The sequence below is a fragment of the Macaca thibetana genome, chromosome 1 (assembly GCF_024542745.1).
Source record: "Macaca thibetana thibetana isolate TM-01 chromosome 1, ASM2454274v1, whole genome shotgun sequence".
NCBI lineage: Eukaryota > Metazoa > Chordata > Mammalia > Primates > Cercopithecidae > Macaca > Macaca thibetana.
Window position 1 is genome coordinate 191,447,170 of NC_065578.1, and position 25,600 is coordinate 191,472,769.

General features: G+C 41.4%; 2 protein-coding genes and 1 non-coding gene across 6 annotated transcripts in view; 1 reads left to right on the forward strand and 2 right to left on the reverse strand.

Annotated features, from left to right (window-relative positions):
- The window catches only part of METTL13 (methyltransferase 13, eEF1A lysine and N-terminal methyltransferase), a 52,991-nt gene extending 29,675 nt beyond the window's left edge, over nucleotides 1–23,316 (reverse strand). Inside the window, exons 1-2 of the mRNA XM_050767846.1 lie at nucleotides 22,510–23,316; nucleotides 21,502–21,626 (exon numbers count right to left, since the gene is read on the reverse strand). The gene's annotated coding sequence lies outside the window, so the exon portion shown is untranslated. The remainder of the gene's footprint in view (nucleotides 1–21,501; nucleotides 21,627–22,509) is intronic.
- LOC126945486 (small Cajal body-specific RNA 20) lies at nucleotides 502–607 on the reverse strand. Its single transcript, XR_007722463.1, has one exon. It is a non-coding gene; the product is annotated as a small Cajal body-specific RNA 20 (non-coding RNA).
- A 534-nt stretch (nucleotides 23,317–23,850) lies between the features above and the next one.
- Nucleotides 23,851–25,600, forward strand: part of VAMP4 (vesicle associated membrane protein 4) — a 43,115-nt gene continuing 41,365 nt past the window's right edge. For 2 of the 4 annotated variants that reach the window (XR_007721301.1, XM_050768072.1), the window contains exon 1: nucleotides 23,857–24,030. The gene's annotated coding sequence lies outside the window, so the exon portion shown is untranslated. Of the gene's footprint in view, nucleotides 24,031–24,058; nucleotides 24,315–25,600 lie in introns of those variants that run through there. The other 2 variants (XM_050768052.1, XM_050768066.1) reach the window with 2 other exon arrangements.

Sequence of the window (25,600 nt, forward strand, 5' to 3'; positions counted from 1 at the left end):
CTCACAGGATCCAATGGTTTAAAAGTGTGTAGCACTCCCCACTTCATTCTTTTCCTCCTGAAGACATGCTTGCTTTCCCTTTGCCCTTCTGCCATGATTGTAAATTTCCTGAGACCTTCCAGCCATGCTTTCTGTACAGCCTGTGGAACCATGAGCCAATTAAACCTCTTTTCTTTATAAATTACTCAGTCTCAGGTAGTTCTTTATAGGAATGTGAGAACAGACTAACACAGTGGCTATCCCTGGGGCTGCGGCCAGATTTCCTACAGTTAATTTTATAATCCGTATTTCAGACTTGGACCTGCCTAACATTAAAGCATACATTATAACCAACATTATGAATTCAGAGTCACAGAAAAGATGCTAGGGAATTTTTTGGTTAAATAATTCCCTTTAAAAGCGGGGAGGGGTTGGTCTTACACAAAATAACAACAAACCCAGAGCCAGAAGGAAAACTGCTTTATTATTATTACTATTATTATTTCTTTTTTCTTTCTTTTCACATGTTTGCGGCAGGAAAACAAGGTGGCTCAGCTCATGGCAGTCCTGATGATGATCCCTGAGGGCTGATCTTGGCCTCCAGCCTTGGCTGAGGAGAAAAGGGGTAGCTTATTATTAATGATCAAAAATAGACATGTGATCTACCTCAGCATAGGGAAACTTGGATAGGTGACTTGGCAAACCATGGATGATATTTAGAAAGCTATTGTCTGGTTAACTTTTAAAAATAATCATTTTGCTTATTTATACTTTATGAGTAAAATACAAAGAGAAACTGTCTCCTGGAAATCAATCATGAAATTAAAATGCAACTTCAAGTGTACTGATGAGATAGAATAATTGCATGAAACTCCAAGAGATATTTAAAGACAATGATATTGACTGGTAAGGTTGAAAGTAATCAAACATCCTTTCCTTTCATTTCATTTCTCCATTTTATTTTTGGCACAAATTTTCATTGCTCGTATTATTTCCCCTTCTATTGTCTTAAAATCAATGTCAACAGGCCAAACTCTTGCTAACCAATCTATAATAATAAACAGCCCAGAAAAGAGAAGCAAATCTATAAAAATGAGGAAATTAAATATTCTCTTTTCTATAAGGCAACCAAAAGAGTATACAAATATTATTTTACTAAGAGCTTATGATGTTCTTGGAAGACAAAAAGGAGGCAGAGATTATTTCCCCTGTTTTGCTGCCTAGGAAATGAAGCCAGTATTGAAAAGGTGACTTGGTAAAGGTCATTAAGCAAGCAAAGCACTTCTGAGATTCCCATGCCCTGGGAAAGCTGAAGCAAAGCGCTTCTGAGATTCCCATGCCCTGGGAAAGCTGAAACACTCTCTTGCTTTCACTTTCCTTGTTTTCTTTTTTTCTTGTCTTTTCCTCTCATTCAAAAGAAAACTTTAAAAAATTAGAATCAATTCAACAATATTTAGTGTGTGTTTGTTCTACACAAAGTATCATGCAGGACAGTCCTTGATTTAAAGGAGTAGTTAAAAATCACTATTCTAGCCTGAATCCTCACAGCTGCTCAGCCACTCACTTGTTTACCATTTGCCATGCATATTTATCTGCTAAGATAACTGTTCCAAAACTCCTTTTTCTTAAAGCTCCCAACTTCAACACTGCTCCTTTGACTCTTGACTTTGCTGGTCTTTCTTTTCTTTTGTTTTTTTTTAGATGAAGTCTTGCTCCGTCTCTCGGCTGGAGTGCAACGGTGCAATCTCAGCTTACTGCAACCTCTGCCTGCCAGGTTCAAGCGATTCTCCTGCCTCAGCCTCCCAAGTAGCTTACAGGCACCTGCCACCATGTAGGATTATAGGCGCCTGCCACCACGCCCAGCTAATTTTGTATTTTTAGTAGAGTTGGGGTTTTGCCATGTTGGCCAGGCTGATCTGGAACTCCTGACTTCAGTTGATACACACTCCTCAGCCTCCCAAAGTGCTAGGATTACAGGCGTGAGCCACCATGCCTGGCCACGTTTATCATTTCTTTCTGGTGAGAACATTCAAAATCCTCTCTTCTAGCTTTTTTGAAATATACAATATTGTTAACCATTGTCACCCTACTGTGACTAGAACACCAGAACTTCTTCTAACAGTCGCTTTGTACTTTTTGACCAATTGCTTCCTATGCCCCCATTCCCTTTCCCCTCCACAGCCTCTGGTAACAACTATTCTATTCTCTACTTCTGTGAGATAAACTTTTTTAGATTCCATACATGATTGAAATCATGTTTGTCTTTCTGTGTCTTGCTTATTCCACTTAGCATAGTGTCCTCCAGGTTCATCCATGTTGCCACCATTCCACTACTGGGTATCTATCCAAATGAAATGAAATCAGTATGTGGGAGAGACATCTGTGCTCCCATGTTTATTGCAGCATTATTCACAACAGCGTATAGAAGCAGCCTAAGTGTCCATTGACAGATGAATGGATAAAGAAAATGTGGTGCTTATATACAAAGAAATACTACTCGGCCTGTGAGGAGAAGGGCTCCAGTTCCTTCAGAACCCTCCTGAGGGGGCACCATGGCAGCTTCAGGAGGACCTGGGGCACCATCCTGGGGAAGAAACAGCTTCTGTCTGTGGGCACAGCTGCTGAGGAGGAAACTTTGGTGTGGATTCTCTGGGGCATTTTTCCTACCTCATCCATACATGTTGCTGTAATGACATGATTTCATGAATTTTTAAGGCTGAAGAGCATTCCATTGTGTATATATATTGCATTTTCTTTATCCCTTCCTCTCTTCATGGACAGAATCTTGCCTCAAGAATATGAGAATGTTGTGGAGTCCTGATAAGTAAGCGACAATAAAGAAGGGGCCTCAGGTGGGGAAGGGCCCCAGGTGGAGAACAATGAACAACTGTTGTGAGAGATGACCTCTGCATGCAGCCCCCTCTAGCACAACCCTATAAAACTTCCCTCCAGCCCTTGCCTTTTTGCAGGCAGCCCCTTCTCTGCTGTGCTGCCTGTTGCAATCTTGCAATGTATTTTCATATTTTCTCTAATAAATCTGCCTTTCTTTACCTACAACTATCTTGGTAAATTCCTTTACCACCTGCAACACCAGCCCGGCCCCAGATAGTCACATTTGTGATGTTTTGGTGGTCCGTACAGGGACTGTTCGGGGACCTCTTCCTCTACTCTCTCCCTTTCCTGTCCTCCAACTCCAACCTCTTGGTGACAGCATCCAAGCACAGAGACAGCTGAAGGTCCCCAGCCGGGGCCACTCCTCAGCAGACCAGAAGGTCCCTGTGAAAAGATGTCTGACCACCACTGCCTGATGAGGTGAGAGTTCAGAGTTTGCTTTCCTTTCCTGTCTTCCAGCAGACGAACTCCAGCATCCCTCTGGCAACTGATCACAACTGGCCAGGCCCACACCTTGGTGTAGCCTGAAGGCCAGAGGGTGAACAACTTTGGCTGCCTTGCCCAGAAGGGAGGAAGACCCTCTCCTATCCTTTCTGGTTAAAAGTCCCCAATCCCTTTGTGTGGCACAATTGGCACACAGGTTTTGGGGAACTCAGATGCCCTCTTTCTCACTCTAAATTCTCCCATGAAGACAGCCAGACATCCTGCTCTGGATGCTCCCAAATCAGGTGATCTCAAGCGGCCTCAGAGCAGTGAGTGTCCCCATTCCTGTCCCTTCTCCAGGGCTGGCAGCACTCTGTCTCTCTCTTTACCCTTTTTCCTCATACCTGGGCTGATCACCCAACTTAAGGCGCCAGCACTGAAAGGTCCATTCTAATGGGGGTGGAACGCCCCTTTAGAAAGTGCACTTGTATCCCTTTGTGATGTGAGCAGAACCCTTTTCCTCAGCAGGATGCCCCTAAAGAAAGTGTGGTTCATGTTCCCAGCAGACATTACCCCCCAGCAGCTCATCATTTTCTAGTCCCAACATGGGACAAACCCCATCTATTTCTTCAGACTCACCTCTGGGCTACATCCTAAAACATTAAGACAAATTTAACTCTCAGATTCTCAAAAAGAAACATCTAATTTTCCTTTTTTTTTTTTCCAGTTTCATCTTTTTAATAAGCTCTGTGAAGGACATCCTAAGCAGTATATAAGACAAACAACATTTTTTTCTTCTGGTATTAAAAAAAAAAGACATTTGCAAACATTTTAAAGCAACTCTTCTATATAGTCAGTTTGGTGATCTGAATTAAAGAAAATCCCTAGATAATCATGTTCTTGATGCAGATTTCTTACAGGTACATTTGGAAATTGCTTCCTAACCACAATAAATACTGTGTACAGGTTTTTAAAATGTCCCTGGATACACATTAATTTTCAAAAACCAGTCTGGTCAAATGCCAGGACCAGTTATTGCTAGATCCAATAATCCAGAGAGCTCAAACTAAAAAACTGGTAAAAAGAAAAATACTCAGACCCTGCAAATGTTTTATAATTTGGCTTCAAATGGGAGGAAAAAATTTAAACAAAGATGGAGCTGTCTAAAAGGTCTTTAACTAGCTACCTTGGGAGCTCAATTTAAAAACAAGAGGTTGATATACTATAAAATAAAATGTTTCCATGCAGCTCGAAAAACCTTTATAAATACAGCCTTTTGGAAGGATGATCCTGGATCAGAAGAGCTATTCCTTGTGTATATTATGTGCACATGTATCATTTCAGTTGTCATAACTGCCTCTGTAATTCCTTCTGAGTAGCATTCATAACTACCCTGGTTTCTGACATTATAGTAGCTGGACTGTCCATATCCATATCTATATCCTCCAGGTCAACTGTCACACCTGCCACTCCCATAGTCCTGGTTCCCACCACTTCTAGAGTAGCTGCGACCATGCCCATGGGTCCCAAAAGCACCTCCTCTGGTTCCCCAGCAGACTTGCCTGCATGATCCACGCGGATCTGGTGACCATCCAGGGACTCTCTGTTCATGGCTCTCATGGCATCTGAGGCATGCTCTGGGTTGGTGATGGTGACGAAACCAAAACCCTGGACCGCTGAGTTTCCTTGACAACCACCACAGAGATAGGCCCGAAGGTGCTAAAGTGGCCTTCCAGCACCTGCTCATCAGTGTTAAAGTTGAACCCTTCTTCAGTGGACATGGCAGCGAGTTCAAGTCTTGGAAATTAAAACTTAAAAAAGTCGAACAGACAGTGAGCTCAGAGGTGCAGAGAAAACAGGGCACATCTAATTTTCTTGTGTAATACATTAATAGCATGGCCCCTATGCAGGAAATTCTCAAATTAGCCTCCTCAGTCTTTTATAACTGAGAGCAGAATAAAAAGGACAGAGCTAAGGGGAAAGAAAAACACAGAAAACACAAGGACAAAAGGCAGGCTCAACTGCTGGCTGCTTTATGAGCCCCCAGCCCTGTCTAGGTTGCCCTCAGAATATCCTCCAGGTAACTGCCATCAGTGCAGAAGGCCAGGCCACTGAAAGGCAAACTGTCCCAATGGGACAAATGGGGAAAAGCCTTACACAGTTTGCCCCCTCAGCCACAAGCTTGGCCATGGAAATGGGACTGCTTGAAGGGCCCCCAGGACAGAATCCCATCCGACACCCCTGATGGCCCTCTGCTGGGGTGGGGGTCTCCGCTCCAGCTGGCTTCCAACTCAAACATCATTACCAACAAAACAAAGCCAAGGGCAACTCCGCAGGCAGCAAATAAAATTATAAATTTCCCTTTTGAGTTCAAAAGCTGTCTGTCATGGAGGCGCCTCCTCTACCCCTTTCTGGAAATAACCTTTTGCTTACATGGTAAAAACCTAGAAAATTACTATCTGGATGTTAACAGCCTTTTAGATTGGGTCACTACTGGAACTGGGTAGACGGATAAAAGAAAAAGGTTAAATTGAAAGAAGGATGCAAAATAACAACATGGCTAGTCTTAGAAAATTATCTTGAGCAGTTAAAATCCTTCGCAAGCTTGAAAACGCTTTAAACTCCTTCTGGAAAAAACGGCAGTCACCTTGTGCTGTAGATCAGTGGCTAAAGCTTTGCCCTATCACAATGTGTTCAAGTCTTGTCTTTCAAAGTGAGTCCTTTGTGGTTTAATACTTGTGGTATTTTTGCTCTTTATTGATTCTTTTCCCCTCCATGAACAGCTTCTGATTTCCTGTCTTGAAATTTTCTTTTCTCTGAATTACCTTTGGGGCAATTCTAGATCTTGTAAATCACTGACCATCTCTTTGGAGACAGCTCATGTGTCTGTGTTGAAGTCTTCTTCTTGGTTAAGGCTTACTAATATCATGTTATAAATTACCTTTAGTAAAATATTCAAAAGCCAGAAATACTAGCCATTTGTCCTGACTGAAATCTGGCAATAAAAGATTTTTAAAAGATTGTTCTTTTAAAAGCTCTGTAGTTAGAAATCAACTTAAAGCTGATATTTGGTCTGCATGTATACAGATATTGGTTTTATAGAGAAAGCCCCTGCTTTCTCTCTAAAAACTTCTCAGTTGATGGAGTTTTGTCTTAATTCTCCATTTCTGTCTGTGTATTTATATGTGATTATATAAAAGAGTTCTAATTGGCTTAAAGAAAAATAAGCACTTAAACATATTGTCAGAAAAATAAAACTTTAATGCCTTTTAGGTCACGTGACATAATCTTTTAAAAAGACAGTTTAAAGATTATTGGTAAAGTAAAATAAAATATGTCATCAAAGTTCACACATTTAAACTAAATTAGGCAGTCGGATACTGCTTACTAGATGCTTTAAGGCCATAAACTGCTTCTATGACTTTTAGTAATTGACTTGTTTTATAGCCATTAGATTCCAGATAAGGCCTGGGGACATATGAAGTTAGCCTGGTCCCCTGGTTAGTCTGGGAAGAGTCTGACATAATCTACAGCTTGTCCTGAGCTCTGCAATCTTATACATGGTTAAAATTACTCATCAGGGCAGAGCACGGTGGCTCATGCTTGTAATCCCAGCACTTTGGGAGGCTGAGGCGGGTGGATCATGAGGTCAGGAGCTCGAGACCAGCCTGGCCAACACAGTGAAACTCTGTCTCTACGAAAAATACAAAAATCAGCTGAGCATGGTGGCGGGCACCTGTAATCCCAGCTACTTGTTGGTGGGGGGGATGCCGAGGCAGGAGAACTGCTTGAACCCAGGGGAGGCGGAGGTTGCAGTGAGCCGAGATCGCACCATTGCACTCCAGCATGGACGACAGAGCTAGACTCCATCTCAAAAAAAAAAAAAAAAAAAAAAAAAAAAAAAATTACTCATGAGATTTTTCGCCAAAAATAACAGTTGCTAAGAGTTAACATTGTAACAGGTACTTGAGACTGCTGGAGAAACAGTTTACATGCAAAGTATAGAAGGAAAGTAGAATATGCTTTTGGTGGGAGGTTATAAGAAGGCATGAAAATATGGCTTTCGTTAAAGGGAATGTACTTTTGTCTTGCTCAGAGGGTTTTAAGGATTGGCCTAACCTACAGGAGTAATGGAATAAAGCTGAAGGTTTAAGCAAGTTAAAAAGTAAGTTGTGGAGGGCTGTTCTTGTAAAAAGTTCTGTGGGTATTAAAACACTGGCTAAGACTTGAAGGGAAGTATTTAGTTTTCCCATGGGTTGAAAATTGAAATAAAAGCACACTAATGCGGGTCCAGAATCTGGGCCCATGTGTCTGAATAATAGTTTTCTTAGATAATTATCTGCCGTTTAACAGAAAACGATAAAAGGTTATAAGAGGCTTATGGAAATCTTACCTTATGGTCAAGCTAATAAAGATTGGACAGATTTGTTTATAAGGTTTTATTAATAATTGGATTTAACATTAATAGAACACTAGTACAAAGATGTAATTTGGCTTTCTCTTTTAAACAAGATTTTCATGTGATATAAACAAAAATGAAAGAATTTTGTTTGCCTTTGAAATGAATGACAGAAAAAGGAGGGAAGAAAAAGGAGACAGATCCAGTTGTCCTCATGCTGTCTTTATTGCAGCCTGTTTTGAAAGTTGAGTTTCGGCCGGGCGCGGTGGCTCACGCCTGTAATCCCAGCACTTTGGAAGGCCGAGGCGGGCGGATCACAAGGTCAGGAGATCGAGACCATGGAGTCTCTACTAAAAATAGAAAAAATTAGCCGGGCGCAGTGGCGGGCACCTGTAGTCCCAGCTACTCGGGAGGCTGAGCGGAGAATGGCGTGAACCCGGGAGGCGGAGCTTGCAGTGAGCCGAGATTGCGCCACTGCACTCCAGCCTTTTCAAAAAAAAAAAAAGAAAGTTGAGTCTCCCCTCTATCAGCGAGTAAAGATTTTTGCCTTTTAAAAATTTTGGACTTATTATTTTGGCTAAATGACTTATAGTAACTTTGTACTAATCTCCTTCTCTAAGCAACTCTCCTCCAAATCCTGTTGGGTAATGGAAAAAGTGGCACCCTCTCCCTCCAAAAGAAAAATTCACATCCCTTTATACTATGTAAGGGCTCAATTACCATTTTCCCTCCATGCCCTGGTAATATCTAAATACCACACACCCCTTTGGGGCAAAAACATACTTTCCAAGATGGGTGCCTGCTTCATATTTACCCAACCTCTGAATTCATCTTTCCCTCTAATAGACCCATTTCTCCTGGGAAAGCTATCTAAATCTTTAACAAATAACTTCAACCTAGATAGTCTTATTTCAGGGGTTTAAAATAGCCCATACTTATTCAGACAAGCCCTAGCAAGAAAGCTAACTGAGTAATCTCTTGATGGAACAACTTCTACAATATGTAAATAACCTCCTCATTTGCTTCCCTTCCACAGAACTCACACAGAAACACACAGCATAAACCACAAACTCCTAAAAAAAGGAAAAAAACTCCCTACAACTTAAAGTATAATAATAATTAATAAATAAATAAATAAAGGAAAATAACTTTTGTCTAATTCAAAGGTTAATTGTTATATGTAAAACAAGATAAAATGGAACCAGGAAATAAAAGAAACATAAAGAAAGTTATAAAGGTAAAGAGTTGTTTTTGGTAATGAAGGTTATGAAGGTTTTACATGAGAAAGGATTTGTATGGTAAATTCTTGTCCTAAAGTAAAATGACTGCTTGTTTAAGAAAGAGGGATGCTTAGGACAAGTCAGAAAGTCTGGGCACATCATAGATGGTCTGTGTAAATCATGAGAAAATTTGTGAAATTCATAAAAGGAACATTATATGTAATTAAGATATAATAGTCTCTCTAAAATTGGCTCCCTATGCTGTGTCTAATTAAATTCAAACACTTTTTCATCAAGTGTAACTTCCAGGTTATCTAAATGGGCTTCCAATAAGGAAAAACAGTCACACTACAAAGGGTTTTTCTTTGCCTTTTTGGTAACTGGTTCAAGAAACAAAATTTTATCTTCTAGAATTCAGTAGTTTCACCTTCAAATGGTGCTATGAACAGGATATTGGACTCTCCTCAATGATGTCTGCTACCTTTAGGAGTCTCCCATTCAGCTGAAGGCCAGTTTTGCCTAGACATGCTCCCCCTCTCCAATGAATGCTCTCCTCCAGCATGATCCAATATCCTAGGTCCTACAACCCAGGACAATGGCTCACAAGGTCTCCTGACAGACCAACAACCATAGGTTGGGTCAACTCCACGCCCCTGGTCAGCAGGAAGCAGTTGGAAGATGAGACCTCTACCCCAATGCCAAAGCTTTGTCATTGCTGTTCTGTCATAGGGGGAACGTGGATTCCTGATAAGTAAGCAAAAATGAGGAAGGGGCCTCAGGTGGGGAGGGGCTCCAGGTGGGGAAGAAGAATAAATAATTGTTCTGAGAGTTGACCTCATTCCACACAATGACCTTGTTCTGCACATAACCCTGTCCAGTACAACCCTATAAAACTTTCCTTCTGCCCCTGCCTCTTTGCAGACAGCCCCTTCTCTGCTGTGCTGCCCATTGTAATCTTGCAACGTATTTTCATACTTTCTTTAACAAACCTGCCTTTCTTTACCTATAGCTGTCTTGGTAAATTCCTCTACTACCTGTGACAACAGCCGCAGACAGTCGCATCTGTGAGAAACATATCTTCAGTGGTCCAGAAGATATGCTGCCTGCCCCAAGCAGTGGGTCAAAACCATCTGGTCACATAACAGAGTACACACTGGGGAGCAATTCACTGGAGCTTCTGCCGAAGACCTGGTAGGGGATTTTCCAAGTGAGAGGTCAGAGAAGGAGGTCTCATCTGTGGTCAACGTGGACTCAAAAGCAAGTGAAAATCTTTCTGTCGAGGACATACTGAAGCAGCTTCCTTGTTACAGGGCATTGGAGAAGGTCCCATGGAAGACCAAGGCAGCTTCAAGAACATGGAATACAATTCTCCTCTGGACATCATTTATGAAGGTAGCTCTAAGGATGAAGACTATTCAGCTGCTCCTGAAAGATCTCAGCATAACATCTGGCAAATCAATGGATAAGGAAGAAGATGGTTCCCATATGTCAATTTCACATAATCTTTGGTTCCCATATGTCAACTTCATGGAATCTTGAGTGGATTCTGGAGAATTTCAGCAGCGATGAGGATGATGCTTCAGCTTCCCGTGAGGATCATGTGCACAATGACCTCGTTCTGCACATTTTACAGATCTGAAAAGAAGATGCTGGCAATATATCATCAACTTCAGGGGAAAGTAAGTGGATTCTGAAGAGGATAAGTGGTGAGGAGGACTCTCCAGCTCCCTGACCACCTTCACATCACCAGTACACTCTTCAGCGGGAACCTCTACACCAAGGTCCCTAAGCAGACATCAGAGTGAGAGACAGAGATGGAGCTCCTTACAGCTAGAAAGTTATTTCTCATCCTGATAACTCTCATTGCATCATATGGGTCCCATCAGTACAGATATATCCAAATGGGCCACTCTTCTGTTACATAGACTAAATTGCTCATTACCTTGAGACTCTAATTATAGATGTTTTCCTCCTTGCCATCTACTGTAAAAGAGTCAATCAACAGTGGGTTCCAGGGTCTCAGTGAACTTGTGGTCAGCCTTATTCATAGGATCAGAGTTCACCTATAGAACAGAAAACTGCTTTTAGTTTAGTGACTGTCCTAAATAAGTGGAGTACACTATCTGAGCTTTGCCATTTTTGTCTTTTTCATTCCTCTATCCATCCTAGTTATCCTGGGAATCTCTCTGTTCACTAAACTCATTCCTGTTGTACATACTGTCAAAACTGTCCAACATGAATGACATCTTGTGCTGATGAGGATGAGAAGACATCCTCACACTCCAAAGCTGTTGGAAAGAACCTACGTAAAGGACCAGTGAAACCATTTATCTGCTTTGTTGCTGTTTCATTAATTCACTATGAGACTATGTGCTTGGGCACCATGCTCTCTGCCTGAGCCCAGGGCACCAAGAGAGGAGCTAAGAGGCCATCTGTGGGTCGGCCCAGGCCACTCAGAACGATGGTGATGGTGACACTTGGCTGGAATGCTCCTTGCCCCTGGCCGCGAGGCCAGCAGCTGGGATTATTGACACCTCTGCCTCCCAGCACAGGCCCCAGGCAAGGACCAGTGGACTCCAGAGCACTCACTGCCCAGGGGCCACAGATGGTTGATCCAGCAGGGGCACCTCTTGGCCGGGTCCCTGGTGCCCCCTCGTATGAACCAGCCTGGGGAACTAAGAGCTCCACAGCTGTGGGTATAATACAGTGCCCAGGTCTGGGATTTGGGGTGGGGTAGTGGTGTTCAGGACAGGAGACTGGGGCAAGTTGCCTGTGGACTTGTGAAAGTGAAAAGAAGTCAAGGGAAATGTTTATCTCTGTCCTTGTCCTAATGCTAGCAGTATACGCCACAGGCTAAGGATTCCTTTTAAAGCCCACAGTATTCCCCCACCTAAGTCCCAGTATAACCATCATTTCCATGAGTGCACATGCAACAGCTGCTATGCCAAGCTCCATGATTGTATTCGATCTTCACAAACTACTACTGCCATAAGGCAGTAGTTAGTGGCATTTCCCATTTTACCTCCACGGAATCTGAGGCTGGGGGATAAATAACTTGCCCATGGTGAGTGGAGAAGCTAGGACTGGAATCGGCATCTGCTTTTCTCTAGAGCCTGGGGTGTTTGCCCTTAAGTTGCTCTCCTGCCTTCTCTGTGGTGGGTACTTTCTAGTTACTGTTTGTGCTTTACCAAGAGTAGTTGGCCCTGTTGCCTTCCTCACCTCTTCTTCCCTTCCTTACTTTGGTGACTTCCTATGGCCAAGAAGAGGGTCTGCAAGACTGTCTCTGTAATCCATGTAAAATGACTGGAATCTTTTGGAGAAATTGTGAAGTAGACTTGGGAACACACTAAAGAAGCCTATGTTGGGAGCTTGGGGAAAAACAGTACCCGGAGACAAGTACTCCAATGGAAGCTCTGCCTTCACTGTGAGAACATACCAGGGCTATGTATGGAGGGAGACATGTGGAGCAGAACTAAGTCACCCCAGCCAACCTCCAGACCTGGGAGGCACCAGCTGATAGCCAGCTGTTCCCCAGTCTCATGAGTGAGCCCAGCTGAGACCTGAAGAGCTGCCCAGGCTGAATCACCAACCTATAGATTTGTGAGCTGAAAGGAGAAATGATGAAGAAAATGTTCTTAGAATTCACTTCTGGCAGACTCTTGTCAGCTTTGCTTTCATTTGTTAGTGAAATGCTTGACATCTTTCCTTTACTTTATAAACATTATGTGCACATTATTCAGAATTCTAATAGAAAGTAATTTCCCATTAATGCAGGCTGTAAAATGCCATTTTACTTGAAACTATGCCTCAGGAACAAACAGTACAGGACACCTTTACGCTTGCAAATTCCACTCACAAATCAAGGAAGTCCAGTGTCGAGTGAGACAGGGACTTAAAGCTACTGTCAAGGGAAATTTAGAAGAGCAGCCTAGGACAGGCATAGGCAAATGGCAGACAGTGGCACACAGCAGAGTTTGCAGCAGTGGAGAATCCAATTATAGGACACTGAATTTTTTTTAAAGCCAACTTTTGCGTATCTGTGATCTCTGGCTGACCAGCACCCTTCTAAGAACTTCATCTGCCTAGACACTGAGATACTGGCCAACAAGGGGACAGAAGCACTGACATGCATGGCCTGGATAAGGAAGCCAAAGAATTCACTGTTCTATCAGTATTTTTCCTTCTAGGTCGAATATATACAGTGGACTTTCTTTGTGACCATTTGCTGACCACACAATGTCTGCAATCATGAATTTTGGAAATAAATAATTCCCAATGCTCTTAAACAAATACACTATGATCTGTGAACTTTAAAAACTGACTTAAAGTCGCAGTAGTTATTTTAGAGAAGGTCATGAATATCATTATGGACCTAGTCCAGCAGTCCAGTAAACAGAAATAACATGACAGATTTTTAGCAGAAATAAGTAGTACCTGATTCAAGTTACAAAATAATTTCAAGAAGCCCCGAAAGAGCGTTTTCCCTTTCCAAAAAATAAAAGTGGATTTAGTAGAAGAAATGCAATGATTAAGAAACTTTAGAACCTATTAACAGCAACGTTAGTGAGAAGGTGAAATTGTGTGTTATTAATAACTGTTACCCTGAAGAAAAAGAAAAAAAGAAAATAGAATACAAAAAAAATTTTTTAAGAGAAAAAAGTTTTAAAAATTTCAAAAAGAAATTGTATGTTAGTTATATCAATAACAAATTTAAAAAGACAATTACAAATTCTGAAAAAACAAATCTGTGCAATAAAACAAGGGCTAAGTATAAAGTTAATTACGATGAGCATTACTTTGAGAATACAAGAGATTATAAACATTAAAAAACAATACATGGCCAGGCATGGTGGCTCACACATGTAATCCCAGCACTTTGGAGGCCAAGGTGGCAGGGTCACTTGAGTGCAGGAGGTCGAGGCTGCAGTGAGTTGTGATCGCACCACTGCACTCAACCTGGGCAACAGAGAGAAACCCCGTCTCAAGAAAATTTTTTAAAAATTGTATTTATTTTAAAAAATGATACCCTAAAATATTACCTTGGAACTTCCCAGGTGTGATTTTTATTCATTGTGGTCAATCACATGTATGTCTTGGATCTATGGAGAAAGAATTTTACACAATCTTAATAGCAAAAATTCTATTAAATCAACATAGAAACAAAGTATGGACAACTTAATTACAATTACAGAGAACCATTTAAACTCTATGAAAATTAGCTGTTTAAAAATAACGTTAGAGTTGGCTAGGTGTGGTGGTTCATGCCTGTAATCCCAGCACTTTGGGAGACCGAGGCAGGTGGATCACCTGAGGTAAAGAGTTTGAGACCAGCCTGGCCAACATAGCAAAACCTCATCTCTATTAAAAAGTACAAAAATTAGCAGCGAGTGGTGGCATGCACCTGTAGTCCCAGCTACTTGGGAGGCTGAGGCAGGAGAATCACTTGAACCCAGGATGTGAAGGTTGCAGTGAGCTGAGATCACGCCACTGCACTCCAGCCAGGATGAGAGAGCGAGACTCCATCTCAAAAAAAAAAAAAAAGAAGTTAGAGTTGACAGAATTTGGGGGTAGGATGTATAAGGAACATGTAAGGATTCCAATTGTTATGGGACCTTGTGAATATTAAGTACATAGATACATAGTAAACATGATAGATCCAGAAATACAGCTTGAGAAAGCACTTTAAAAGTTACAAACATAACCACTAGACAAACTGAAAATAATAATGAGATAATAAGAGTTGGGCAGCAGAGACAAGTAGAATGATTTTGTAATGAACCCAAAATTTGATTTTTTTGAAATTGTGAGTCCTGAAGGAAAAGTTTTAAGTGTGTTTTTAGAATTTTGCAGGAAAATACCAAAACTATTATACACAGAAACAAAAACTGGAAATCTATAGCTGAGTAGGTGTGCTGTATCGCCTGTGCTGGGCTCCTCAGAGCAGTACAGGGGAGCAAATCAATTTACATGTAGAAAAGACAGGATGAAGAAATTCTGGCACTGATGTTATTGCGCAGCACTGCCTATCAAGCATGGAGAAGTCTTTTAAGAAGGCTGCCTGCATCCTCTGTGGCCACCTAAAGCTGCTGCCCATGTTTCTCAGGGGTAGACCAGGGATGATCGGCCCTGATTTGTACAGCCTTCCCAATTGGCTAAGAGAGAAACAGAAGCTCTGCTATTCTCCCCTTCACATGGAATCCCCCCTGCTTCACAGTTCCTACATTGAGTGGGATAAACTGGGTACCTAGGCCTAAAGGTTATCATCCTTATAATGCTCAACCACATTGTTTGGGTTTCATTGGTACAGATACCTCCAAATGGGTCACTCTTCCATTACACAGGGTCAATGGCTAGTTACTTTGGGCCTCTATTTTTCTGCGTGTCATCTACTGTAAAAGAGTCAATGAGCAGGAGCCTCTGGGGACTCACTGGATTGTTTTCAGTCCCATTCAGATGATCAGGGAATTCCTTGGTGGCTGGTGACTGTTCTGAGATGGAGTGTGCTGCCTGTACTTCATCATTATGGTCCTTTTTGTATTCATCCCGACTATTCTGAGAATTTCCCTGTTTACCAAACCCTTTCTTGCTATACATGTGAGCCATGACTCATAAGTAAATGTTAAAGCATGTTCATTTATAAAAGAAAAGGAAAGAAGGCCAGCTGCGGTGGCTCACATCTATAATGCCAGCCCTTTGGGAGGCCAAGGGGGGTGGATCATGAGATCAAGAGATGGAGACCATCCTAGCCAACATGGTGAAACCCCGTCTCTACTAAAAATGCAAAAAATTAGCTGGGCGTGGTGGCAGGCGCCTGTAGTCCCAGCTACTTGGGAGGCTGAGGCAGAAGAATTGCTTGAACCTGGGACGCCGAGGTTGCAGTGAGCCAAGATCACGCCACTGCACTCCAGCCTGGTGACAGAGTGAGACTCGGTCTCAAAAAAAAAAAAGAAAGAAAGAAAGAAAGAAAAGATGTAAACATCACAGAGTGTAGGCACACAAACCTAGATGGTATAGCCTACTACACACCTAGGCTATACGGCATAGCCTATTGCTCCTACGCTACAAGCCTGTCTAGCATGTTACTGTATTGAATACTGCAGGCAATTATAAATAATAAGTATTTGTTTAGATACACATAGGAAAGGCACAATAAAAATATGTATAAAAGGTTTAAAGATGATACACTTGTATAGGGCACTTCCTGAATGAAGCTGGCAGGACCGGAAGTTGCTCTGGGCAAGTCAGTGAGTGAGTGGTGAGTGAACTGGAAGACCTAGGACATTACTGTACACCACTGTATACTTGATAAACACTGTACACTTAGGTTACACTAAATATATTTCTAAAAACTTTTTCTTCAATAAATTAACCTTAGCTTACTGTAATTTTTTACTCTATAAACTTTTAAACTTTTTGACTGATAACACTTAGCTTAAAACACAAATACATTGTATAGCTGTATAAAAACTTTTCCTATTTTCACTCTATAAGCTTTTACTATTTTTACTTTTTTTGTGTTTTTTGTGTTTTTCTTTTTTTTTTGAGACAGAGTCTTACTCTGCCACCCAGGCTGGAGGGCAGCACAATCAGGGCCCAATGCAGCCTCAACCTCCCAGGATCAAGCAATCCTCCTACCTCAGCCTCCTGAGTAGCTGGAACTACAGGTGTGTGCCACCATGCCTGGCTACTTTTTACATTTTTTGTAGAAATGGGGTCTCACCGTGTTCCCCTGGCTAGTCTCAAACTCCTGGGCTCAAGCAATCCACTCGCCTTGGCCTCCCAAAGTACTGGGATTACAGGCATGAGCCACCACACCTGGACCATTTTTTACTATTTTTAAATTTTTTTATTGTATATATTTTTACTGTCTAAACTTTTTTGTTAAAAATTAAGGCACAGCCACGCCCATTAATCTAGGTCTACACAGGGTCAGGATCACCAATATTGCTGTTTCCCTCCACATCTTGTCCCACTGGAAGGTCTTCAGGAACAATAACACACACTGTTTTAACACACACTAATTTAACAATGTTTTCTTCTGGAATGCTTCCCGAAGGACCTGCCTGAGGCTGTTTTACAGTTAACTTTTCATATAAGTATATTTTGTATATACTCTAAAATAATGATATATAGTATAACAAATACATAAACTGGTAAGAGTCATTTATGATCAATTATCACAGACTGTACATAATTGTGTATGCTACACTTTTATAAGATTGGCAGGGCGGGTTTGTTCACACCAACATCACCACAAACTCTTGAGTAATCCATGGCACTACAACAGCAACAACATCGCTAGGTGGAATTTTTCAGATGATAATCTTACATATATGCAGTCCTTTGTTGCCTGAAACGTCGTTCTGTGGCACATGGCTGTAGTTGCTTACTCTTGTTTTTCTGTGCAAGCTTGTAAGTTTTTAGAGGACAGTAAAGGTGGTTTGCCATTTTTGTATCCCCAGACTTTAACAGAATACCTGTCACACATATCTGATGGACAAATTGATTCTCTTTGATATAGCACCCAAGATTAACAAACTATAGAAATGATCCCTGAAAGTACAGTCTTCACTCAAGATTAATATTACCATCTTCAGCAAGAAATTACAGTTGTATTTTACCTTGAGCGACTAAAGCCTCTTGAATTAAGTGAGATCATAACAAGACATTATGCTTGATGGATTCTACCTATGTGAAGCTTTAAGAAAAAACTGCCTAATCTCTTTTTTTTTTTTAAGACAGAGTCTCCCTCTGTCACCCAGGTGCAGTGTCACGATTTTGGCTCACTCACTGCAACCTCCACCTCCTGGGTTGAAGCAATTCTCCTGCCTCAGCCTCCTGAGTAGCTGGGACTACAGGTGTGTGCCACCAGGCTGGGCTAATTTTTTTTTGTATTTTTAGTAGAAACGGGGTTTCACCATGTTAGCCAGGCTGGTCTGGAACGCCTGACCTCGGGCAATCTGCACACCTCGGCCTCCCAAAGTGCTGAGATTACAGGTGTGAGCCACTGCGCCCAGCAGCCTAATCTCTATTATAAGGGAAAAGCATGTGATTCATTTAGAGAAAATATTTATCTAAATTTAAGCTTATTGCTCTGCAATATTTTCTAGTGTTCTCAGTTGTACCACTCTCTAACTTTGGACAAATCACATGTCATCTCAGAACCTTGAGGTCCAAATGATAAAATGAAGAAAATGACACTTGATATCAGAGAGGATTTGTGCAGAAACATATGCTAATCATGAAGCATAGTTCTTAAGAAAATAGGTGTGAAACCAAGAAAATAAATGGCAACCATTTTTAACTTTCAGAGAAGTAGTAAAATAAATTCATAACACAATTACAGCATATTATTATGCAGGTTCTTCTAATGTTGCCATCTTTGTGGAAGGTAATTTCTCCAAGATAAAATTCTTGCAACATGTCACTACATCAATAAACAAGAACAGTTAGAAGAGAAACAAAGCACCTCTCTGAGTCCATCTTATAATGTCACGTCTAAAGTTTCATGAGGAAGGCATCAGGGCATTTCCCACATTATTATATATATTAAAAATAATTAAACTATAGTTGAACTTATCCTTAAAAACTAAATTCCACTTGCTTTGTTACTCATTACTCTCCATTCTCTCTGTAGACTATACTCACATTGCAAAGGACATAACTGAGACTGCTGGCAAACTTTGATATGGATGCTTTGATAGAAAATAATATTGTATCAATGTTAAATTTTCTGAATTTGACAACTGAATTAGAGTTATGAAGAGAATGTTCTTGTTCTTGGTGATACCTACTGAAGTATTTAGGGGAAAAGAGGCATGACATCTATAACTAATTCTCAAATAATGCATGCTGGGGGGAGATACATATTTCAAAGAGAAGTAATAAAGCAAACTTAGTGAAATGTTAACAAACCACGTAAACTCTCTGGCACTCTGTTTCTTCATCTGCTTGGAGATAAAAAGAGGGCTGAACTATTTTGGTTTTATTCACACTTTCATGAAATCCATTTAGGAGTTGAGGTCAGCATTAGAAAAGTGTTATTAATGAATCTGGATAAAGGATTTAAAAGCATTTAAAATCAAAACTAAAATAAACTAATACCATATTTATATAACACCAAGGCACTCTAAGCATGAAAAGATAATGGTTAACTACATGATACCTGTATACTTCCTCTCCAAACTAATTGAGTTATATGCTTACAAGAGTCAATTTGCATTTGTACTCCAAAGTATTTATGTCTATTATACTTATAGAATCTATTTAAATATGTAAATAGATTTCTAATGAAATACAAATAGAAAGTTATTTTCTATAAAAACTAAGTTGATTAACATGAACAACAAATAAAAATTACTGTAGAACTAGGCATAGGTAAGGCAAATCTGTAAAACTTTGGAGAAAAAATTGTACAAAAATCTAGACTGACTGGGCATTCAAACTGCTTGAAAGGTGTCTTTAACTTCTTGTTCCACTTTGAAGAAAATGAAACTGGAAACTGTAAACAATGCAAATTGTAACAAAGACAAATTGTTCCAACAAGCAAACTCATGCTCAGATAAAAGGTCTTGGGCCTACTACCAAGACTGGTGAGTGAACATATAATTATACATTTGAGTCAAAATAAAATGACTAAAGTATATATTTGCCATTTTAAAATATGTACCACTATAACTGACTTTTTAAATTAACTAATCAATTGGTCCCAATTTTAGGGGAAGAGAGTGCCTCTACTATTGTTTTAATTGAAAAAGTACTATACATGGTAAAGATATTCGAATGGTACAAAACACTACACATCAAGAAAGTTTCCCTTCTGTATTAGTCTTCTAGGGCTGCTATAATGAAATAATATGGACTAGGTGGCTTAATTACAGAAATTTATTTTCTCACAGTACTAGAGGCTAAAAGTCCAGGATCAAGGGGCCATCAGGCTTGGTTTACGGTGTGGCCTCTCTTTCTGGACTGCAAATGGCCATCTTCTGTGTTCTCATATGGCCTATTCTCTGTGCCCATGCACTCAGACACTAGCTCCATAGGATTAGGGTTTTGCCCTTCTGACTTCATTTAACCTTAATTATTGTTCTAAAGGCCCTATCTCCAAATCTAGTCACACTGGAAGTTAGGACTTCAACATATGAATTTTGAGGGGATATAATTCAGTCCGTAATACTTTCCATGCCAGAATCACCGTCCTACTGATGTGTGTGTGTGTGATGCTCAAATGGAAGTAGAGTCTACACATTATTTTGCACCTTACTTTTCTCACCTTATAGCATCATACAGGTATTCCATGTGAGCACATATAGATCTATCTAGTTTATTTTAATGGCTACATACCATTCTATTGAATGGCTACATTATGACTTATTTCAGCGATTTCCTATTGCTGAACAGTTAAGAGGTTTTTTTTCACTCTATTACAAAAATCCTGTAACAGATATTTTTATAGAATACTTTTATATACAACCTGTATACCCATGGGATAAATTTTAGAAGTAAAATTGTTAGATCAAAAAGAACTTCATATAAAGTTTTGATACATATAATTACTGTGAATTTTTTAAAAAATGCACCAATTTTTATACTCCTACTAAGTGTTTAAGAATGCTTGTTCCTCCCACCCTGCTCTCATACTACACACACACACACACCCCCAATACTGTAGTATCAATTTTTTTATTTTTGTCATTGAGCTGACACAAAGGACCAAACTGTCAAATCAGACATTTTACTCAGTATCAAGCTTTACTAATAATTTCAAGAACACCAGTAATTCCCAGGTCCTTTCTTCTTGCTTTGGATGCATCCTGGCCCAGGACAGATGTGGTTTCTAAACCAAGAATATAGTCATCCCACTTACACAGAAGGAGCCAACTCAGTTACAAAACACTTCCATTTTACGCTGTTATATAACTTCCGCGGTATTTTCCAGTTAATCGTACCCCTGAAATCCACACTGATTCTGTTTCGTTTTGTGAGAGGGAGTCTCGATCTGTCTACCAGGCTGGAGTGCGGTGGCGCGCTCTCTGCTCACTGCAACCTCTGCCTCTCCGGTGCAAGCGAGTCTCCTGCCTCAGCCTCCTGAGCAGATGGGATTACAAGTGTATGCCCCCACACCCAGCCAATTTTTGTATTTTTGGTAGAGATGGGGTTGTACCATGTTGGCCAGGCTGGTAAGTCCTGACCTCAAGTGATCCGCCTGCCTCAGCTTCCCAAAGTGCTGGGATTACCAGATCGATTCTTAATGTGTTTACCATAAACAATCCCAGGACAATCCGGGACATCTTGATAGAGGAATTCCATAAATATGGACTCTTCAGCTAGCAAATACCACTGGTCTGTTTGCCAGGAGGTCTGTAATTACCATATTTATAAAAATTACACGCTCGCTTGCTTGCTTTCCTGAGAGTATTTCCCTACGAGAGGAGAGACTGGATTGAAGATCTTCTGCTCAACTCCTTTCTCAGTCACTGATAGAGGAAAAATGGTATTTCCTTGTTCACTTTTACATTTTAAGTAATGTTGAACATTTAGCAATTAAATATTGAAAGCTAGAAGGGAGATGAATCAAGAAGCAATTACCTTAGCAGACTTGAAAAGTAGGAATTCCAAGCAGGCCATGAAGCAACCTGATGCACACAGTGAAACCCTGCACAAGGCTCTGGAATTGGAAGCACCGGGTAAAGCTGAAGAGAGCATGATGTGAGCTAGAAATAAAGGGGGAATGGTAGAAAGTCTGTTTAAGAATGAATCAGATGCTCAGATTCCCTTTGTTATCCCATCAAAAGCCCAGAGATTTAGTCTTGGGAGAATAAGCAAAACGCTGATTCTCTAGCTCGGAGGACAGCAGGCACTCTTAAGGATGAAGGTGTCATGTTGCAAAAGGGGAAAAGAAAATTAGAGGACTAACATCTGAATAACTGAAGCTCACTAAAAAGAAAATGGAGGAAATAAGTAACTCAAGTTGCTTATTGAGTTACTTATTTAGAGTTCTGATTCTAAGCTCAGTGCTACTTATAATATTTTAGGCTTACTGGTATATTTGATTCACGTTAACTGTAAAATGACATTTTCTAAGTTTCGCAAATATTGGGGATAGTCAAAGGGACTTTGTTCAGGTGATTAAAGGGTGGGACTTGCATTACCCCTCTCCTAAGTGACCATTCCAAAATGACTGGTGGGACTAAAGAATTATGGTTAAAAAACAAAGAAACCCAAAGAAAGGATTATCCATAAAAGCTATGCAATGACGTGCTGTTGGAGCTCACTGACCACACCTTAAGTTGTCTATGCACAAGAGACGAGGCTATAACTAGCTAAAGCTCCAACTGGCTAAGGCACCAAAGCCAGAAAATATCCTATAACATGCAAATATATAGACATAAAATCAACTGTAAGTGCTGGGCACAGCTGCTTGTGCCTGTAATTCCAACTACTTGGGAGGCAGAGGCAGGAAGATCACTTTAGACCAGGAGTTCACAGCTGCTGTGAGGTATAATTGTGTCACCGCACTCCAGCCTGGGAGAAGAAGTGATAACTCGTCTCAAAAGAAAAAATCAGCTGTAAAAGGAAAAATGATGTCTGGGTTACCTGTGGAGTCTGGGGGTAGTCCCACTATCACGCCTAGACAGAGATATAAACCATGAGAGGTTTCTAAGTGGGCCGTTTCAGTCCAAGTCAGCAACTTGGCATAAACACAGGCAACTGAGTTTAGCATCAAGCTTTCAGAACCTTCAACTGACAACCCAACGGCTGTTTCTAAATCTCAGACCATTTAAATCAGAATCTAGGTAACACGTGGGCACCTACGCAGTATTAAAAGCTTTCCAAGTGATTCAACTCCAAGTGAATCAGAGTTGAGCATCATTGCCTTAGTCATGGCATTTTTCAAATTCGTTAGTACAGTTTTACATTAAAAAAAAAATCAAAAGAAGAGCAACTTTTTGGTAAGAGGGTGTCTATTCTTTCCTTTCCTTTAGTGTCCTCAGATCTTTCCTCCTGCTGTTTTGTCTACTCTTGTTCTTGAACACCCCCTCTTATTTTTATATCTTTAGAAAGTGCCTGGCAAAGCATTTCAGACAGTTAAAATACTCTATCAACATAGGACCCATAGACACTGTATTCATTTTAAAAGATGTGTAGTGAATATGATTCAATGAGTAAAATAATCCAGCTGGGGCGTGGGAGGAATGGATAATAAAACAAATAAGAGAACGGAAAAACAAAATTAGGAATTGTTTTTGGTAGCCAGCTACAGCGGGCTTCGAGACCTAAACATGATACCAAATTGGGCGGAGGGGGAGGGAGTGAGGGAGGAATGGGCAGAGTGGCGGAATGGCCTGGCAAGGGCGATTTCCCTGAAACCTGAAGGCTTTCAGGTTACAACTAAGGGATACCAGAAAAGAAAATCTATCTAAACACTGTGTAACGAGACCCTCGTTCACCCGTATCTATCTCAAACTGCAAGCTCACGCCATTCTCCGCCTCAGCCTCCCGAGTAGCTGGCTTGTTCAGCTGTGTAACTTTATGGTCTCGAGTCAGTCTGGGATTACCTGAGCCACCGCGCCCGGCCTAGCTGTGTAACTTTAAGTCAGTCTCCTCTCTGAACCAGATATTCCACCTATCTAAAGGGAGGAGCCTGGCCTAGGAACCCCTAACATCTCTTTCCAAGTGTAGCTAATTCTGTAAACAAGGGATCGAACAGATCTCCTTTCTTCAGAAAAGGCCCCAGACGAAACCGAAGCAGGTCCACCGGATCGCGACCGGAACCTGGAGAACCGGTGGTCGCTCCTCCCCTAAAGCACAGCATAACCTTGGAAAGCTGCACCTAAACTGCGTGTGGGTCCGGGCTCTTTTAGGCGAAGCGCGTTCGGCGGAATCGACTTCCTCGACTATCTCCGTGCCCTGGACCCGCCCTCTCCGCCTGGCGCCAGGCCGCCGAGCGCCGATCGGCTCGATGAGCGGAGGCGCTTCTGCGGCGCTGCGGCCGACGCCGGGTCTGCATCCACTGTCTCCCCCTCCCAGCTTTTTACCTCGGCTTCCCACTCCTTCCCCCGCCCGCCCAGCACCGCCAGCCCGGGAGAGCTGCCGGGAGTTCCCCGGGAGCCTCAGGTACTGGCGCTGGCCTGTTCCCAGCGGGAGGGGCTGGTGTGAGGAGGAAGGAAACGAAGAAGACGCCCTGCCTCGCCGCCCCCCGACGTCCTAGTCGGGCTGGTCGGCCGGCCTCCGGCATCTAGGAAGGGACCCCGGAGTGGGAAAAGGCTGGGGCCCGGGGTGTCGTGAGGAAGGAAGACGAGGACAGGGGTGTGCGGACGGGGAGCAGTTGAGGAAGAGAAGAATTGGAATGGAAGGGAACTCTGGGTGATGGGAAGAAAACAGTGCCATGGATGGGGAAGGTTTGTTAAGAGTGGGATGCAGTCAGGAATGCCAGGGGGTACCGTGGGGCAGGAAGGGCCAGTGTTAGGAGCAGATATATCCAGGGACGTGGCCTGGTGCGACAGATTGGGTGTGGGGGGTGAACGGAGCTGCCTGGAATTGTGTATTTAAAGGGCTCAGGAGAAAGAGCGCCAACCCTGCTGTGTTTATAATGACCGGAAGGTGGGGGTGAATCGTTACACTTGACAGGTTTTGCAAATGACATCTCCGGTTTGTGTCCATCCAAGTCACTTTATTTCTGTGAAACTGCATCAAGCAAGACGGCTGATGACAGACAAGGAAGACGAGTCAGAAAGGGAATGGAGGCTGGGAAAAGGAGAGCCTCTGCCCAGATTCAAAGCTGTTGACTAGATAACGTACTACTTACAAAAATGCATACATAGACATTTAAGTATATGCCGATGTATAAGAAGCATACGGTGATGTGACTTTTTTAAGTGAATTTTATAGTGGTGGTCTGTCCTCAATGTGGAAGTACATGATGGCTCTCTTATTTACATGTATACCTAGTCACAAACACCTGAATTCACATGTCTTTTTTGTAGGAGAATCTTAGGCGGACTATATTCTTGTCTACTTTCTGAGCATGATTCATTTCTACTAGTTGTTTGATACACATGTCATCAGTTACTAATAATCACCAGTTGCAAATAACGTCAAAGTTCATCAAGGTAGCTAATTAATCTGCCTACTGCTTTGCTGATGGGCTTTCTATTTGTTGCACATGGTTTCCTGGGATTAAGAGACCTGAATATGGGGTTTGCTCCTCCTTAAGATTGTAGTTTTACCCTATGTCTCATAAAGGCATTATATAAGTCAGCCTGTTGTTTGCTTTGAGATGTTGAGGGAGCCTCTTTGCAGGGGTTAAAATCTAAATACAGATATAGTTAAAAGCACAAGTTCTTCAGTAATTTGCCTTGTCATCTGTTTTTCCATGCATTCTGTTACATTTCTGCAAGAATTAAGTATTCTGAAATCAAAGTATGAGGAATAAAAGGGCCAGATGTATGTGACAGAAATATTGTGGAACCAAGAACTCAAGAGCTGTTAGGCAGCAAGAGTTTGGTTTTTGTTACAAGTGAATAATTTCTGATTTGGAAGCATTTCTTACCAAAGAAAAGTGTTTGTGTCCGTTTGTTTTGACAAGCAGCTGACTTAAAATATTACTTTTATTTGGTTCGTGAAACATGATTCTGGGATTATTCTTTTTTAAGTGTATATCATTAACCAACAAACTGATATCTAA